The sequence below is a fragment of the Aulonocara stuartgranti genome (genome assembly GCF_965226115.1).
Source record: "Aulonocara stuartgranti genome assembly, chromosome: 14".
Classification (NCBI taxonomy): domain Eukaryota; kingdom Metazoa; phylum Chordata; class Actinopteri; order Cichliformes; family Cichlidae; genus Aulonocara; species Aulonocara stuartgranti.
The window spans coordinates 3877660-3895969 of NC_138950.1; the positions used below are offsets into that span (position 1 = coordinate 3877660).

Below are 18310 nucleotides of genomic sequence, written 5' to 3' on the forward strand. Positions count from 1 at the left end.
TTTAGTTCAATCACTCTTACCCCTCCCTCATCATTTCCATTACTTACTTTGCCCTCCCCCGCGTAATCCGTTTCTTTAATTTCCAAAATGAACCTGTTAATTTAGTCTCCATCTCCTTTATTTCCTTTTCACTCTTTTTCTTTTATCCTCCAACTCTCAATATCAAAACTCACAAGTGTCTCCCTTAATCAATCCCTCCTTTCTCCTCCATCATTTTTGTTAATTCTTTCTTTCTTCTTTTCTTTTTCTGTTTCTAATTTTTTGTTTGTTTTTTCATCTTCGCGTCCTTCATCTCTTTTAATCCCCCTCTCTCCTGTCAGGCACTCTCTCCACAGCTATCCGCGCCCCCGAGGAGAAAACGCGCACCTCGGCACCCCGCCCCGCCGCGCGCCTTCTGTGTGAGTGAGTGAGAGTGAGGGACCGCGGGGAGGGGGAGTGCCAGCTTGTTTGTGCAGTTTGAGTGTGCCGGGGTGAGAGAGGAAGGCAGAGAGCCGACAGTAGGGACGGAGCGCAGAAGCGAGCGCAGTTTTCTCTCCCAGGCTTTCGCACAAACCTCACATAGTATGCGTAAAGATTCGAGTGCGGACCGGCACTAGACCAGAAGGTAAGAGAAATGCTTCACACTTGTGCTCTGTCTGCGCGCAGTGTGTGTTTGCTGCGGTCGTTTGCCGTGTGCACTTGCTCATGTGCCCCATGTGGGCATCACTGGCTGCCGATTCCGACCATGTGGAGCTGCCTGGCGGTGCCAAAAACTAGTCTCGCAGTGACAGAGGACGTCTACGTGGAAGTGCTGTTAGTGCGTCAAAGCCTGTAAATTGGTTAGGAACCTCCGTCTTTTGTTATAAGTCAATAATCCTGATTTGAGAGAGCTGATTCTCGTTGTGAAGATATTTAAAATAAATTAATCATTGCAAGCTTTCCTCGCTGCTGAAGCATCTCAGCATTGACTTTAAGTTTTTAGGAACGTGAGTGAAATGCTGAGCACTTCGCAGGGATTTCAGTGTGTGAGACGAACACGAGCATGCTGACTCGCTCCTCTGAAGTGTCTCCTAGTTTAACGAGCGCTGCTGCCCAGTGTGGCCCCGGAGGGAACCTGGGAGCGCGTGTTGTGCTCGGGCGCAAGACTCACATGAGACACTGACATTTTGGCTGAAACTGCTTTCATTACAGAGAAAACGAGTAGCAAACGCTCCCGTGATTAAATAATGTGCGACACGAATGTGCGCAGTTTGGCGCTGCTGTGTGATTGCACACGCCGCATGAAGCTGGTGTAGTAATTCTGACATTGCGCCTCTCGGCTGCAGAGACTGGTGTCAAACGAGCTCAAAGAAAAATGCAACTTCTGGTTGAGGTTTCAAAATAAAAGACGCTGCAGAGCAGACTGTGGGGAATTGCATCCCTACAGCCCGACTCCAGATAAACTCTTCAGGGTTGCGCGATAAGCTTGTTGTCATGTGTGAACATCTCCACCAGATAACCAGAATTTACGAGCTCTAATGAACGACGAGTCCAGTTTATCTTGGGAACTGAAGCATCGGTGTTCCGGTTTATTCCGCTCTCTCTCTGTCCATCCACCCTGTCCGAGCAGCGGTTGGGGTGGTTGTAGCCTGATAGTAATTCATCAAAAGCATTCCCCGTTGTGCTCCAGACGCTGTAATATTTCAGCGTTTTGAACGATCAGGTCTGAAATGCTGCTTTTTTTTTTTTTTTTTAGCGTCTTGGAATGCAGGTGCCGTTCACTGATGTTGCGTAACGGGCGCCCAGATGAGTTAAAACCGTCAATCTTATTTTGGAAACATGTATAACATGCGGAAATATAAAAGGAGAAATTAGATTTTCCTATACAGTTCAATGTGTTAATATTGGATGTGTATACGTATGAAATATTTTTAAATTAATGAAAATCTCATCCAGGAGTTGTTTCTAAAATTACAGGTTACAATCACACTGGAACAAACTGGTGTTTGTTTCCACACACTGGGCTTTGTGTGTGTCTTCATCACCATTTCGTTTTCTGCTCAAGTGGTTTCTGCTCTGGAAGGTGGAGGCACAGAGAGCAGTGATGATGAATGTAGGATAGTTTTGCATTCACTTTGAAGCCCCGCTGTAGTTTTAATGAGGGACTCCTTTGTAGCAGCCGGACTGCAGCATGCAGGCTGTGGAGACGGGGATCCTCCTCCTGTTCAGCTGCAGCGGGGCTTCCCTGGGCTTTTCCTCTCTCTCTGTCTCTGCAGTTTTCCTGGGGCTTCCCTTTTTTCCCCTGCACCAGGCTTCAGCTGATCCCTCCCTCAAATCCATCTCTCTGTCTGTGGGGCTGTATAATTTCCCCGCTTCTCCCTCCCTCTGCCTTCCCTGGAGGAAAAAAGGCTGCAGCAAGCAACGTGCTGTAGATCCTACATGATAAGAAACACTAAACGGACGTAATGGAAGTGCAATACGACCATATCAGATACATGAGCTATTTAAACGTGATTGGATGTTTTTAATTATAATTAAAGTCATATTTCATGATTTACCTAACCCAGGGTGAAGATTTTCTGCGATCTTCTCGCCTTTCTGCCCTCTGTAGTCGGATATTTGCTTGCACAGCCCGCTGCGCGACTCCACCAACATATTTAGCTGCTTCTAAAAAAACATATCCAAGTGCTGTTTTAGTTTTTATAATAGCTAATGGATTATTAATCACCCCTTCTTCCCCTCTGTCTTCATCTTTCTCCCTCCCATCCATTATCTCCCCCCTCTGTTCTTTACTTTCACTTCTTCCCATCTTCCCTTCCTCCTCTCCAGCGTGCTTCCTCCCGTTCTCTCATCGTTTGCATCTTTTCTTTGAATTACATCTCACAACTATCGGGCGTTTGGCAGTTTCTCTTATCCAGAGGCGCTTACACACAAAGAGACTTTTGTTCCCCTGTTTTCTGCATCTTTTAACCTTTATTTACCCTGGGGGTGTTGTGCTTCTTTCATCACCGCCCCACTTCACTCTTGTTCATTTACAAATCACACTTGGGAAAAGCTCAGGCATAACCACAGCCCTATACTGCTGTCTGCTGAGCACGGGGCTGTTACACAACTTTGTGCTTTCCAGCTCGCCTGTTAAAGTGATAATCTGAAACATAGGGTTGAATAAAATATTTGTTTTTAGCAGACAGCCGCATCAGGGAAGCTTTCCCAGTTGATGCCCCCACCTGACATGATAAACTGATGTATTTGTTTTTTGCTTTTGTTTTATACACACAACCAGAAATGTAAGGTTTCCATGGACACAGTCATGAACAGCACAGACAGGAAAGATAAAACAAACAAACAAGAGCTTTATTAAAATGTTTATGAGTAACACTTTGTAAAGTTGGCATGAAAATAAACTGAAAAACTTTAAAGTCTAACAAGAACCTGACTGGCTGTTTGGTTGATGACTTATAAAAAGTCAGAAATATGATGTTAAACACTTCAGAGCTGCAATGAATAATCAATTTATCGATTCCACCATGGATTAACTAATTGTATTTTCAGACGCAAATACCAACATTCGAGAACTTTGTTCTTTAATGTGAGAATTTGCTACGAGTCTTGGTCTTATTTTATAAGAAACTGAACTTGAGTATCTGAAAAGGTTTTTTGTTCACTTAATTTAGAGAAAGGATCTTCCTTTTGAAACATTATTTGGCTTTAATTTCAAGAGCTTAATGTGAGGTTCAGTCTGATATGGGCCAAATGTGGAGAATGGAAGAGACTGGCTGAGGTCTGGAATGACGGAGGTTGTGAATGATAGCTATTAACAGACAAAATAAGAACAATGGCACATCTGGGACATCTTATGACGCTCCGACAGAAACACTAGCAGGTCAGATTGTTTTTGTTTTATTCTTCCATAATGATTCCCTTATCTCTGCAAGGGTTGACAAATGTCAGTGTTATAGACTCATTTGAATTTCTTTCCTGGAAATCACTGCTTAGCACCTCATTTTCGAGGGCATCATGAACCTAAAGACAACAGGCATCTCTGATTGGTTCGTTCTCTGTCTCGGGTGTGAAAATGCTCTTTTATGACTCAATAATCTCCCAGTCTTATACAATGACCTTTGTAACGGACACAAATATCAACATTACAAAGATAAAACCTGATTCTGCACCAGAAAACTCCTAAAGCGAGCGGAAAAAAACCACCGCCTCTGTGGTGGCTGCAAACAGAATCTGCTTATTCCTCCAAGCGGAACATTGCCCTCGAGGGATTTGTAATCAACACACTAAACAGAATAAATCACACAGAGCCATGAACCAACCAGTCCAGGAACATTTATCTCCTATATCGACGCTATCTTTCTATCGCCTAATTATCCATCTTCCTCCTGACTCTCGGATCCTCCTCCTCCTCAGTCTGATTGCTCTCATGGGAAATGTACAGGGCTGTTTTTGTGCTTTCCCCGCTCGCTCTTTCCACAGCTTGTAATCACACAAATGATTTTAGTCGATTGCTTAAAGTTACCATTAAAAGGGGTAGGACAGAAAACCTGAAAGTTATGAATACCATCAACGGTTATTAACAATAGGTTCATGCCTGTTCCTTCAAACCCCAAGAGTCCAGAAGAGGTTCTGGTTGATTTGGTAACATGCTGGTTGCTGGTTCCTCAAATATATTTCTCTCCTACGGCTCCCAGAGATGACGGGGTCCATTTGTGGTGCAGTTAATTAAAGTGCAGCTTGAGAGAATTCATCAACTCCTGATGTTTTAATAAACCAAAGGATTCATCAATTCCATCATGCAAATGCAATCTTGAGGACTTGTTTATCAAAATAAGAGCGCCTTCTGAAATAAGCTCTTAATTAGCACTTCCTCATACTTTGGAATACATTTTTAATTTTCTTATATCAAGTCTGACCGGTAGAGAATGGCAGACATGCACACTGGCCAGTTCATTAGGTACACCTAATACAAATATCTAATTGGGCACTGACTGAAGTTTGGTGTATTTTTTTATTTTTTGTCAGAGATGATCAAGACGACCTGCTGCAGTTCAAACTGAGCATCAGAATGGGGAAAGAAATTAGTGTCTTTGAACATGGCGTGGTTGTTGGTGTGGGTGGTCTGATTATTTAAGAAACATAATCATCTCCAGCTTTTACAGAAGAGTATCCAAAAACAGAAAATATCCAGTGAGCGTCAGTTCTCAAGGAGAAAATGCCTTGTTGATGTGAGAGAGAGAGGGGACCAGAGTGCCTGGGCTTCAGTCTTGGATGATGTGATGAAGGGATGGTGGGGTCAGAATCTGACTAACAGCATGCTTTGAGGATGCCCTGTTTCAGCCCTTCAGATTGGTGACTGTGTGATGGTGTGCGGGATGTTTTCTTTCACACTTCGATTCCCAACTAAACATCATTTAAACACCACATTGTATTGAGTATTGTTGTAGATCTTGTGCATCCCTTTATGACCAGAATGTAACCATTGTTTGCTTGTGTTGTCCTTTCACAGTATGCTGTGAAATATGAGGCAATATCTCATTTTTGGATCTTTTCTTCATGTCTATGATTTTTATGAATGCCATAATGAAGCTTTAGCTTTTCATTGGTTAAAAGTTAATTACAAGAAGGTGTTTGGCATGGATGTGTTGACTGAATATTACTTTGTAGTGTATGAACTTATTTTCTTATTATAAGAGGGGAGGAAAAAGCAGACCCTGTTTTATCCACTGAGCAGAAACAACCAATCTATACCACATGCACACGCAGCCACAGCAGATTCAGCTGCAGTCATAGAAGCTCAAGTATAATCTTTGTTCTTCATTCATTGCTGAGCAGTGCCTCAATTTAGCAGTGTGTCATAGCACCAACATAATACGCATTTCCTCTGGGATGAACAACATATCCTGATACTGTCTGTATGCAGCCGTGCAACGTGAAATTAACTCAAATGTTTAAAAAATGCAAAAGTCTAAACTTATCAGCTCACAGAAAAGACTGTTGTTTTGCAGATGCACTTTAGTGTGTGTGTGTGTGTGTGTGTGTGTGTGTGTGTGTGTGTCTTGGGACGTGAGTGCTGCTGCAGAGACTGCCTGCTGAGAGGCAGCTCCTCAGTTCCTCTGCACTCTCTTATTATCAAATGTGTGTGTGTGGAGGCAGTGAACATACACACTCTTTGTGTGTTGTATTCTTGTCAGTTTTTACATCACTGATGCATTACGGGCCTGAGCTGAGCTGCACTGTGAGCCTGCGTGTTGTGTGTTTGGAGAATTTCGCTTTTAGTGCTGCTCGGTTACATAACCACCACCGTAACTTTGGCACGTCTTCGCTGATATTCGATTCCTCTGTCTGTCTGTCTTTAATCTGATTTGAATTAATTCCATCACCCTCTCGTTTACCCTTTCCTCCACTTTATCACTTATATATGCAGCCTCACTCTTCCACTCTGTTCCTCCTATCTGCTTTTAAAGCCCGAGTTGCATTAATATGAATGAGGATTATGGTGTCAGCTGCATGGATGCAGCTGTTTCATTCTGTCATAGATGTAGCCGCAACCTGTTTGACACAGAATGTTCCAAGTTCTCTGATGCTAACCACCATTAGCATCAATGCCTGTGTTTTCACACATTTCAATTAAAATGTGTAATTTGTTTCATAAATCGACATATTGTTAATGTATGAGGAGAGCTGAATACAGAGCAATGTGCCATGGATCTTTTCTTTGGCTTAACCCCGTATTTAATTATGGATCACCATATGTGGAGCCTTCAGAGGATTACAATGATCTTTGTGATGGTGCTGTGTGTTTTGGCTCTATGGTGGATCACAAGGACGGCCCAGCCGCATGTAGACGTGTCGTCTGTCCTTATCTGCAGAGCTGATGTGGAACTTTGGAGCTGAGCTTGCCTGCATTAAAGTTCCACGACACCACTCTGCTGTATATTTGTCCTGATGGCTTTAATTAAACAGTTTATGATGATATGAAATATTTTTAAGCTTTGATGATTTAAATCTTTTTCTCTCTTCTGATTTTTTTTTTTTTAATCATAAAGTGTTCACCTGTACTGTTGGGCTATCGTATGGATGTAATAAAATTATTAGCGCTGCAGCATGATCTCTGTGTTCAAATCAAGCTCTTTAGGCCCAGTTTTATTGCACTTCAAACAACATGTAAATAACAAAGAAATCGTGCAGTGGCACTGACAGCATCTGCTTCGTCTAAACAGTCGTTCCTGCTCAAAGGTCTTGCATTTACCTTTTTTTAAGGGTCTTTGAGGGTTTAAAAGGTTGCTAAATCTTCTTTATGTCATCCATTTCTTTCCCTCTCATCTCCTTCAATGACACCTTATGCATTTATCTTTTTTTTTTTCATTCTCTGTTGGCTCTCGTGAAGTTTCACTTTTGTCCCGTTTGCCAAATTTTTCTCCTCATCGTTGTCTTTTAATCTTGCATTCTCACCCACGTTCATCTTTTATCCGGCCCACTCTCCTGTGTGTTCTCATTTTTGTCATTCCTCTTCTTTTTCTCTTGACTGATTTCTTGACTTTCATTCATTTCTCATAATATTATTTTGTTCTTTTACTGTTTTGTATGGCTGTGTGGTAATTTTTTTACCTTTTCCTTCAGCTTTCAGAGATTTCCTCTCTTCTTCATGCTGCATTCTTCACCTCTGTCTCTTTTGCCCTGCCGCCTTTTATACTTATTTTTTCCCAATATGCTGTGATTTATTTTATTACTTTCATTTCTTTAATTTGTTTAATCTCTTTGCCCCTTAAACGCTGTTCTTGGCTCATGTGCCTATTGCTGCTTTCAGTCATCTGTAATCAGGTGTTGGTGCAGTGTAGAGGATGCTGTGCAGGGCTCTCGTGTGGGCAGGTGTAAGTTGGATCATCCCTGAGCCTGTTGTAGATTTGAACATCAGCAATTTTTGGGACTCTGTGCCTCTTAGTAGTTTTATGGTGTTAATTTAATGGCACACCAGAGATAAAAGCTGCCCGCTCAGTGACTCTATCCTTTCTTACTCCCTCTGGTCTTCTTTCTCCAACTTCTGAGCCAGAGGTTTAACAAACTTCCAAAGTCTGAAATCCCATCAGTGCAATAAACTAATAGTGGAGTGAGCTGGTGCACCTTCTAACATGCTCATGTTAAGAATAACTTTAGAGGTAATTGAGACAAACAAGAAAGCTGAAGCCAAAATGTCACAGCTCAGAAAGTAGACCTGAATCCACAGCACGGACATGAAAAGGTAAAAAAGTCCATTTGTAATGTGCTTGAATCAAGTGCAGTTACAAGTAGGGCTGTTCGATATAACGATATATATCGGATAACGATATAAAAACGTCTGTTTCATTTTATGCTGTTTGTTTCGTGGTGTCGCAAAATAAACTGTTTACGGCAATATTTTTTTCATGGTTTTGGTGGTCACTGTAGTGGCTATATTAATTTCTTAAAGTTCTCTCTTTCTCTTATATTTAATATAACCACACTACAGACGGACAAGTGCCTGTTTTTATGGGTTGTCATTAGCAACAACGACGGTAAAACCATCACATGTCCGCTTAAACCTTTCACAATAAAGCTTACCACCTACTCCAGATTCACAGAATTTACAGAAAATATTAAATTTTTTGTGATTTATATCGTTATCGGACGATAGATGTTTTATATCGGGATATGAGATTTTGGTCATATCGCACAGCCCTAGTTACAAGGCAGGTGAACAAGTCTGAAGAGATCAAGATGAAATTAAGCTCCAGGTTAGCAGGTAAGAACAAAACAAGAAGGTAAGAGGAAGAAAAGCTCAAGCACAGAACACAAAGACACATTAGCAAAGAATGAAGGATCGCTTATAGACTGTTGTATACTGAGGGAAATGATAAATGAAGTGGACTAGCAAGATGGACTGGCAGGTAGGGGTGGCTGATCAGAAACAATGAGAGTTAGCCTCGTAAAAAACAGCAACAGGAACATTTCTTTGTTGAGATACGACTGCTCTTCGACAGGAAATGAACAAATGTTCCAATGAAAAATCACGTAACATGAAACTGTCCAAAAAAAGGGATGGAATTTCCCACGTGTTCTCATCCTGGGGATAAATAAAATGCCTTTTTGTCGCATGTCACCTGCATCTGATCTAGATGTCGAAAGCACAGTTTCCAAATGTTTTCGAGAGCGTTTTCAAAACGCTGCGTTTTCCTTCGGGGAAAACAGCGTCTCAGTGTGAACAGGAGGCCAAAACGGAGAGAAAACGATGCTTTTTCAAACGAAAACGCATTAGTGTGGACGTAGCCTCAGGTTAGCTATGTGTGGTCACTTTGCTCTTTTTTTTTTTCAGACTTCCTGTTTGTTTGTTCTTTTTCCTTTTTGCTTTCACTCACTGGGTCGACTCAGGCAGTAAAAACTACTTAAGTTTTGAAGAGCTCTGCTGCCAAAGATCAGCGTGTAGGTAAATAAGCTGCACCATTACCTTTGAAAAAACTGGATTATTTGATTTCCTTGGTAATGAGAAAGGGCTGAAACGGCCCTGCCAAAGACTGGTAACCTGTGTGCACACTGCTTCTCGCCTTGTGGATGGAGAGCTGGATGGATGGTAGGTAATGAGAAAGGGCTGAAATAATCTGGTGGTGTGAAGTAGAAAACCTATTATACCCCAGTCCTATTCTACCTCCCCAACTAGTGAAATAGAATTTAGCTAGGTAAACAAATAAATACACCCTCTCCAGAGATGAAGGCATGATGTCCAGCAACAGTTCTCACCAAGCTGATTTATTAATCATGAAGTGAAAGGAAGGAGAACGAAGGAAAAGTGCTAACCTATATCCAACGTGTGACTTAAATTAGGGATGAATACAACACAATCAAACCAAAATAAGAAGGAAAAATAATCTCTAAATGTCCTTTTATCAGACTGGACTTTAATAAATGAGACTGCTGAGTGCTCGTTACATGAAACTGCTTGATCGTCGGTGTCACTGTTTCTCCATTTTAATAATAAACCTGAATGAAGGATTATTTTTGCATAAACCAAACAGGTGAAAACAAACTCCACTCTGATAACTCTGTTGCACAAACAAACATTTCTAATGTGCAGATTACAGCACACCAGATAGGATCTTATAGATGTATTAAAATATTTTCTTTAAATCTCTGAATAGGAAAAGACTTATCAACAAAAATCCTGATCCTTTTTTTTTTAAGACTTGGTGTGTTTCATCCTCCCTTTTAAATATTCATCAGACTATTTTCAGCCTCTGCTGAAGGCAGTCATCCAAAATGTAAATGTCATCTTGGGATAAAAACCATTACTTATCATGCTCTGATGAAAGACCCTCCCACTCTTTCGCTCTCTCCTCTTTGTGATTGATAGATTCTGTGCAGTTATTTTTTGGGCCTCCTCTTCCTCCACTGCCCTTCTTTTCCCTCGCCCCTTCCTTCTCACATCATCCACCCTCAAGTTACTCTGGTCTGAACTCCCTCACACCCTCACTTTGCCTCTTTATGCGATCGACAGGGAATAAAAGTGTCCGCTTGTGCATTTCTTTCTCCCGAGGGATCGGCAGAACAAGAAAGAGAGTCATTAGTGGTTAGTGATGTCACACGTTAGCATGCAGCCCTCATCCCTGCTTTCAGCAGGCTGATGTTCGCTCTGCAGCTGCAGACATCTGAGTATCATTTAATGTGGATGTTAAAGGGTTTCTGTTTCCACCATTTCAGTCAAGTAGATTTTAGCCCGTATGCCATTTGTGTGCGCCGAATGACTCGATACACAAACACTAACTTTGCACGAACATCTGGTGCGATACACGGTCCTGTCAGTGGTATCACATCACATGGTAGTAACACACCAAGACAGCCAAGGATGCTGCAGCTTAGGCAGTAAAGAAAAAAAACACGACTTCCTGTAAACAACCTAACAAATCGCAGTGATTGGAATATGAGGAAACACACAATGGTCTTCAAAATGAACACTGCTACAACTATTATTGCCTTTTTAATATTACGTACAGACTTCCAAAACACCACAAATCCCAAAACGCTCAGGATTCAAATGAAAACTAAAGATGAAAGGTGTCGGCTTTATCCTTCTATCACTTCTACCATTGCATTGACACTGGACACCATGACTTACAGTCTCATTTCTTGGCCTATTTCACAGACCTTGGAGAATCTGGATGTTGTTGTTGTATTGCTTCTAGCTTGTGCTGGACTGACTGATCATGTGCTCCGTGTCCTCCATCTGCTTTCTGCTTTTTCCTGTAGTTTTTCTGCCTGAGTGACAAACACGATCTTAGGGTTAGACTTTCCTCTCCTGCTTTAGCAGTGCAGGCTTCTCACATGTTTCCTTACATAGAGAAATGCCAGTGTGCGCTAGTATGCAAGTTGTGTGCAGATTACACATCTTTTGGTTCAGAATGATTCTGTGAGAACAGAATCATCCGACAAATAGATATAGTAACATGAGATGTCATTCATATTGAATGATTTTTATTTTTACCATCCTGACTGAATATCTGAGATCTCTTCAAACTCTAAAGAATCTTGACGAGTGTTTAAACTAGAACAGGAATTATATGGTTTGTTTAAGCAGGATTTAAGATGCTAATGTTTTATGATACTTGGTTTATTTTCCCTGTTTTAATAAACTGGAGTATATCTCATGCTGTCGTATTCTGATACTTCAAAGCTCTTCAACAAGTAGATGATTTAATTAAATGATGAAGTGTCAGTGACTGTTTTAAAAGTATTAAACATATAGCTCAACAGTGAAGTGCCATAAAGATTACGGGTGATTCGCAGCGTGTCCCTGGATGTACTGATGCATTTTTACACTCTTTGCTGTAACTGTGGGATACAAACAACAAACTTTTTAAAACTTTAAAGCCCACAGATATTATTTGATCTTTTCTAAAGGATCTCTGTGGGTGTTCTTTTGGAGAAGACTCCGACTTTGTTCTTTTTGTTTGCGCTCTGCCAGCATGACATGCATTAACATGCATTAACTCTGCTGCTAGAGTTGAATACTTATGAGACAGTTCTGCAAAATAAGGTTTTTGTTTTTACCTCTACTGGCAACATTTTCACGGCTCTCTTTATATAAATATACACTCACCAGCCACTTCATTAGGTACACCTGTCGAGCTGCTTGTTATAGGAAACATCTATCGGCCAGTCGGCAGCTCAGTGCATTTGGGTATGGAGACATGGTGAAGATGACCTGCTGAATTGAAAATATCAGTGAGCAGGGGGAAAATGCCTTCCTGATGTCACAGGAGAATGGCGAGGGGGCCTTGAACTGGTTACAAATAATCACTCGTTACAACCAAGCCTCGTTCTTTTGGGATTTTCTTCCTGTTAAAAGTGAATTCTTCCTCCCAGTTGTTGCCAGGTAGGAGATTGTCTGTCTGATCTTTGGAGTTTTCACTTCAATGCTGTGAGATCTTTACCTGTGGGATAACTGTTGATACAAACTGGTGCTTTATAAATAAAAAGGAACTGAATTAACCTCACAGTGAGCGAGCTGTTGCTATTTGAAGCTACAAGTTATGAATGTTTGATGATTCAAAGAGTTTTTCTGCAACTTTGTTTCATTTGTTATGAATGAAGCTCAACTGATTCATTTGATCTGACCTGTCATTGTTTTTATTAATAGATGTGCAAAATGAATATATTTGATAAAACATACAGACACATCGTTCCTATTCAACAGATTGCCGTGTTCGCTTTTAACATATGGGAGAAACTGAGCCTGCTGAGATGAGCAGTGTACCCTGCAACAGCGCCAAGCACGCACATGCACATGCACACATGCACACACACCTCTCTACCTTACTGGTCCACCCACCTAAACTCATTGGTCCAAGCCCAGGAACTGTTGCACCAGCTGGCGTCATGTTGGCTGCTGTCCTTATGTAACAGGGGTGTGCTCACGTAATCTTTTTCGATTGTTTTCCGTTTCGTCACAAATCCACATCCTGACTTGAGTTGAGACTCTGAGAACTGAGCCTTTGATGACGTAGACACACAAAGGCTTTCAAGAAGAAGGAACAAAACAAACAGCATAGAAAATCAGAACACTTTTCAAGAAAATTCACTCAATTTCTGTTAAAAAACGATGTCCATCTTCTTTGTCTTTCATTAAGTTGTATTTCATTAATTATTCATCACGTAGTCCCTCCTGGCTATGTAACGTGTAGTTGTACATATATACAGTTTTTCTTGTGAGAAATTGAACTGAAACTGGTCATCCAAAAGCTTTTTGTTGCTTCTTTCATGAATCTCTCAGGGTCTCAGTATTGAGCTGTTACGCTGTCTGAAGTACAAGCAGCTTTTTTTATCTTTCTTGTGAATTAAGCTTTGATGTTAATGTTTTTTTTAAGATAAAATATGCAAATATGCAATTCTTGGCATATGTGCAAGACTGGGCAATAGGTGGGGGAAACATGCTTATGCTGCTGTCTCACTGGAGTTTGACGATGCTGCTGTGGTGGTGGAGACGTTTGTAAGTGTGCTGGTGGGAGAGGCGATGGGGGGATGCAGTATCGGGATGCAATAGGCCCTTTTATTTATGGAATTCATGCATTATGTTCTGTGTGGTGTCTGAAGTACATATTTGTATCAAGTGTTCAGAGAGCTGCTTGTGGTACTATGGCTGTAATGGAACTGTACATGCATGAAGCTACATTTTCCCAAGGGCGGCAATAACGGCTAATCTCATCTGGGTCAAAACGTATTTCATGAATTTGTTCTCCTGCTTTTCCCCTTACATTTCCCTTTTAGATGTCTTCTTCCAGTAACTCTGTGTTATATCTAGGGGCGGGAGTCACCAGTCATGCCATGATATTATCACAATACTTCATACTGTTTGATCACCTTTTTTCAAAGTCACATTTTCACACTAAGGAAAAATTAGCTTGCTTCAGTTTTTTTCTTTTAGCTATAAAATGTAATCGTCAAGGACACCAACGCTCGCACACACAACCTACCATAAAGTGGCCAGATGGAGTCAGACTGCTATCAGTCTGATATCAGTGTGTGATTGAAAGGGGTCAAACTGCCAATTAGATGCAATCTGTTTCTCATAATGTAACAATTAACTGTGATAAATTGTTGAAAATCATATATCTGTTTCTGCCTGCAAATTCACAACGTAACAAATTAACTGTTACGTTTGCACTCAGTAACCTTCCTGCTCAATAGCGATATAACCAAAATACAAACAACCAGTCAGGTCGAGTCTCCTCGAGTTGTGCTCATTGACAAAGACTCCGACATTCATGAATCAGACAGCATTATTTGCGAGCCAGATCCTTTGTGTAAAATATGGACCAGTTCAAAAAGGAAAGTGATGTTTGTTCTGTGACAGTTTGAGGTGACATGGCACAGAGCAGGTGGATGGAGTAGACTGGGAAGTAACAGTGGAAGCTGCCTGGACATGTTGGGAAGACGAGAACAAATAGAGAATGTTTGATCATACTTTGTAGAACTGCAACTCAATAGAAAGCAACATTTGAGCACTGGCTCATGATTTTTATGCAAGAATAACGAGAGTGCACGTTCAGGCTTGAATGGGAGACCAAGAGTAATGGAAAGTATTCATAATTGAAAGGACCTTTTCACAGATTGATTGGTGGCTTGTATCTGATTTGTTTAAACGACTTGCAAATATAGCTTTTCTTGAGCAGAAATCTTTATTCATCAAGTATGATCAACGATGTCTGCCATTAAAAACAAAAAAGAATTAGCTCACGTAGTTGCATTAAACCCAACAATCGGCTCCTTAGTGCTGGAATATTCTGTTTCCTCATCTTCCTCCTACTCTGCACTGATCATTATAATTAGATTGAAGTCCTTTTCAACCACAATCTCATCGAATCTTCACACAAACACACGCACGCTGCAGCTGGTTATTGCTTTTTAAAGTCCGTCCTCCTCCGCACATCCACACACTGTGACTCATCGTGGATACACTGTGACCACATCAAATCCTGTCAATGACCTCTTTAAACCCGTAAACCAGCTGAGTGTATGTGTGTGTGTTTATATGTGCGTCATTTGCGTTGTCAGTATATCCATACTCCACAGTCGGAAGCTTTCTTCATTCTGCCCTCTCTGGCTCCAGCAGTTATATTTTTAATTAACTGAAAAATCACATATTGGCTCCGGCAGATGCTGCAAATTGAGTTTTCGAAATCAGAATCTGGCTAAAACAATTTTTTCCACCAGACTTTGTTTTAGCATCACTTTTCTGTTACACAACAACAGCAGCGTGTCCTCTCTCGCTGTAGAGAGGACACGCTGCACATTTTTCCAGACTCTAATTAAAACCCTGCTTACATTAGATAATTATACTTTCTTAAAATAAAACGATGCATCTCTGCAATTACAGATAATTGCACAGAGTGATAATCGGCTGCCTTTCCAGAGAGCCTTTCTGCCTATTCCACCATCTTGGACTGCAGCTAGTGCTCTGTAATCTCATTGTAATGGTACATGAACCAAGTCTCCACCTTCTCCTGGTTCTGTTGCATGCGGCCCTCCAGCTCAGTGCAGAGCTCCAGCTACGGTCCAAGATGGTGGAGGGTGAATCAGCCACAGGACAAGCAAGTCTCTGCAGAGCCACAGCAGTGACTGGTCAGCCTGCCAGTAAAAGGCAGCGCAACTGAACTTTCAGAGTATGAGTGAGGGAATGTCTGGTAGTTAACTGATTCGGGATGGCAACGTCCTCCCGCACTGATACTAAATGTTGGGAAAAACCGTGGTTATCGTCTAATGCTTGTACTGGTTTGGCACAACTGAGGTCAAAGGGCAGGGATAGCTCAGTAGGTAAAGTGGTCGCCCCATGATCGGAAGGTCGGCGGTTCGAATCCACTTAACGGCTACCCTGAGGTACCCCTGAGCAAGGTACCGTCCCTACACACTGCTCCCTGGGCACCTGCTTAGTGGGCTGCCCACTGCTTCACTGAGTGAATGGGTCAAATGCAGAGAAAAACAAGTAATTTCCCCATGGGGATCAATAAAGTATCCATTATTATTATTATTATTATTATTATTAAATGCGACCCCCGGGTCTAACTGTGTTATGAGAAACAAGCTTACCTCTGTGAGCAGCTTCTATTGAACGCTGTAAAGCTTTCATGTGTGCTGATTGTGTTTCTGTGTGTTTTGTGCTGCTGTTTCATGTCAGTTGTGTGCATTCGGTAATCCCATGTAATCCTCCATCATCTGATGCGTGTGTGCTTGCTTCAGTTTGTAGCCATATGGCCATAAGTACAGTCCTTTTGTAATCATGACTATAAGTGTGTTACATAAGATATAAACATTCACACTGTCATGCAGAGTACAGTCATGTGACACATCAGGCTCTTTAATTTGCCAGCTGTGATGGTGATGATGCATTCATGCTTGTTTTAGCACTTTTTATCCAAGGAAGGCTTTGCGCAGCACTTTCTTCCTGTTAGAGTAATTTCTCATTCTGCAGTAATAGTAGATGTGAGTGAATGACATCATTTCTGATCTGATGACGACTGCACAAATCTGCAAGCCTCTGCAACAATAATATCTGTGAGTCACTCTGCTTGTCGTATGTCAGATTAATATCAAGTGCAAAGCAGCATCCCAGAGTTTCCTGCTCCAGCAAACATTTTGTTATGGAACACCACAAACTGGCTGTGGATGCATCCTTCAGAGGCCTCTGGCTCGAATTATGCAACTCCGAGCTCACTGTTGATCCTGTTAAAATGTGGTACAGTTAGTTTGGCTTGTTAGGAAAAAACCCAGCTCCTTTAACAACACTCGGATCTTGAAGAAGACAGACTGCGTTCTGTTCGTACAGATGTTCATATCAATGATAAAATATTAGGGAAGTGGAGCTGTAGATGTATGTCCAAACATGTTATAAGTATCTGTTTGCAGACACAAACACATGTAAATTTTAAAATGCTTGCATGGATTCTTTTTCTTTGTAAACTGATGATTAAATAAAGTCAGTCATTCAGGCCAAATCTCCTACTAATGTGTTGAAACAGATGGAAATGCTCCAGTAAGAGAAACTGAAGACACTCATAGGTTTTGTCCAAGTTCTGAAAGCAAGAAAATGAAATTGAAAACCTATCCTGAGGGAGTCCAAGTGTCTTGGTGTGAAAAGTTGATCTGTGTTTGTTTGCAGTGAATATTTCCACGGGGTGTGTTTAACTCATTTTCTGCTGCTTCATTTCTGTTTATCTGAAAAGCTTTAGAAAATTATTTCTCTGGAGAAGTTGTGCTTTTGCGTTCTGTGTCGTTAGAAATTAATCAAGAATTATCCAAATCCTAAATAAGCTGGTTGAGAGAGAGAGCGAGAATGACGTGACAGACTGATTTTATTAGCTCTTGGACGTTTTTCCTCTTCCGTGTTTCGCCCTCGGCGGTGAGCTTCTTTTTATTTTACACTGAGTCAGAGCCGGGGTGAGTCGTGGTGGCCGTCAGGGCCGCTGCTATTGTTACAGCAGGATAACTGGAACGTGGCTTTGGATACTGCTGTTTTAGCACACAGCTCAACTCGCAGCATCCAAACACACTCGCACAAATTACACACATTTCTGAGTTGGTATGAAACTGTTCTTCGTGACTCTCTTTCTCCATCATCCCGGCAGGGTGATGTGGTTAATAACGTAAACATGGCACCCACATAAGTTCATCAGATGCTTCTCTTACGCCGGCGCACGCTGGCTCTGTGGGTTTCTCCCCCTGTGTGTCAGCAGGAGCGATTGTTTTTGTTCTGCTGGTAGCATTGTGTTCAGGGTTTGCCCCTCTTGTCTGGCTGCCTGCATGCACCAGTGTCTGGCTGCTCGGCCTGATAACTCTTTTTTTGTTCTGCTCTTTTAGCATCACAGTCACATCTACAGCAGAGTCAACTTTCAGTGAACACTGCTGCGAGTCTGTTTCTTTGTAGATCAGTTCTGAACAGAAGGTGGGAAGATGATCAGGAATGCTGAACATTTGCTGGTTACAGCGTCTCAGGAGTATTTTCTCCGTGTAAGTCCAGCGTGATTGACATTATTATTTAAAGGCATGCTTTTATGCTTTAATATAATTTACATTGGAGTAAGCACATATTGACACATGTACAACCTACCCCCCTGAGTCAGCGGATATGCCAGGACCCTTAGAATTGAAGTAAAATGAGTTGTTTCAAACAGAGGAAGAGCTGAGGGCTGTACCAAAGCCCAGTATAAGATTCACAAGGATTACTTTGAACTTTCAGGCAAAGCTACTCTAGTAGAAACAAAGCATGAAATCACAGAGCTGGAAACGAGCATGGCTCCAAGGTAGAGTGTGTAGAGGTCATGGAAGAGTCATTACTTTGATAAGTAAT

General features: G+C 41.5%; 1 protein-coding gene across 4 annotated transcripts in view; it reads left to right on the forward strand.

Moving 5' to 3' along the window:
* The first annotated feature begins 298 nt into the window (after nucleotides 1–298).
* Nucleotides 299–18310, forward strand: part of slc8a2b (solute carrier family 8 member 2b) — a 200307-nt gene continuing 182295 nt past the window's right edge. For 3 of the 4 annotated variants that reach the window (XM_082503047.1, XM_082503050.1, XM_082503048.1), the window contains exon 1: nucleotides 300–604. The gene's annotated coding sequence lies outside the window, so the exon portion shown is untranslated. Of the gene's footprint in view, nucleotides 605–18310 lie in introns of all 4 variants that reach the window. The other variant, XM_082503049.1, reaches the window with a different exon arrangement.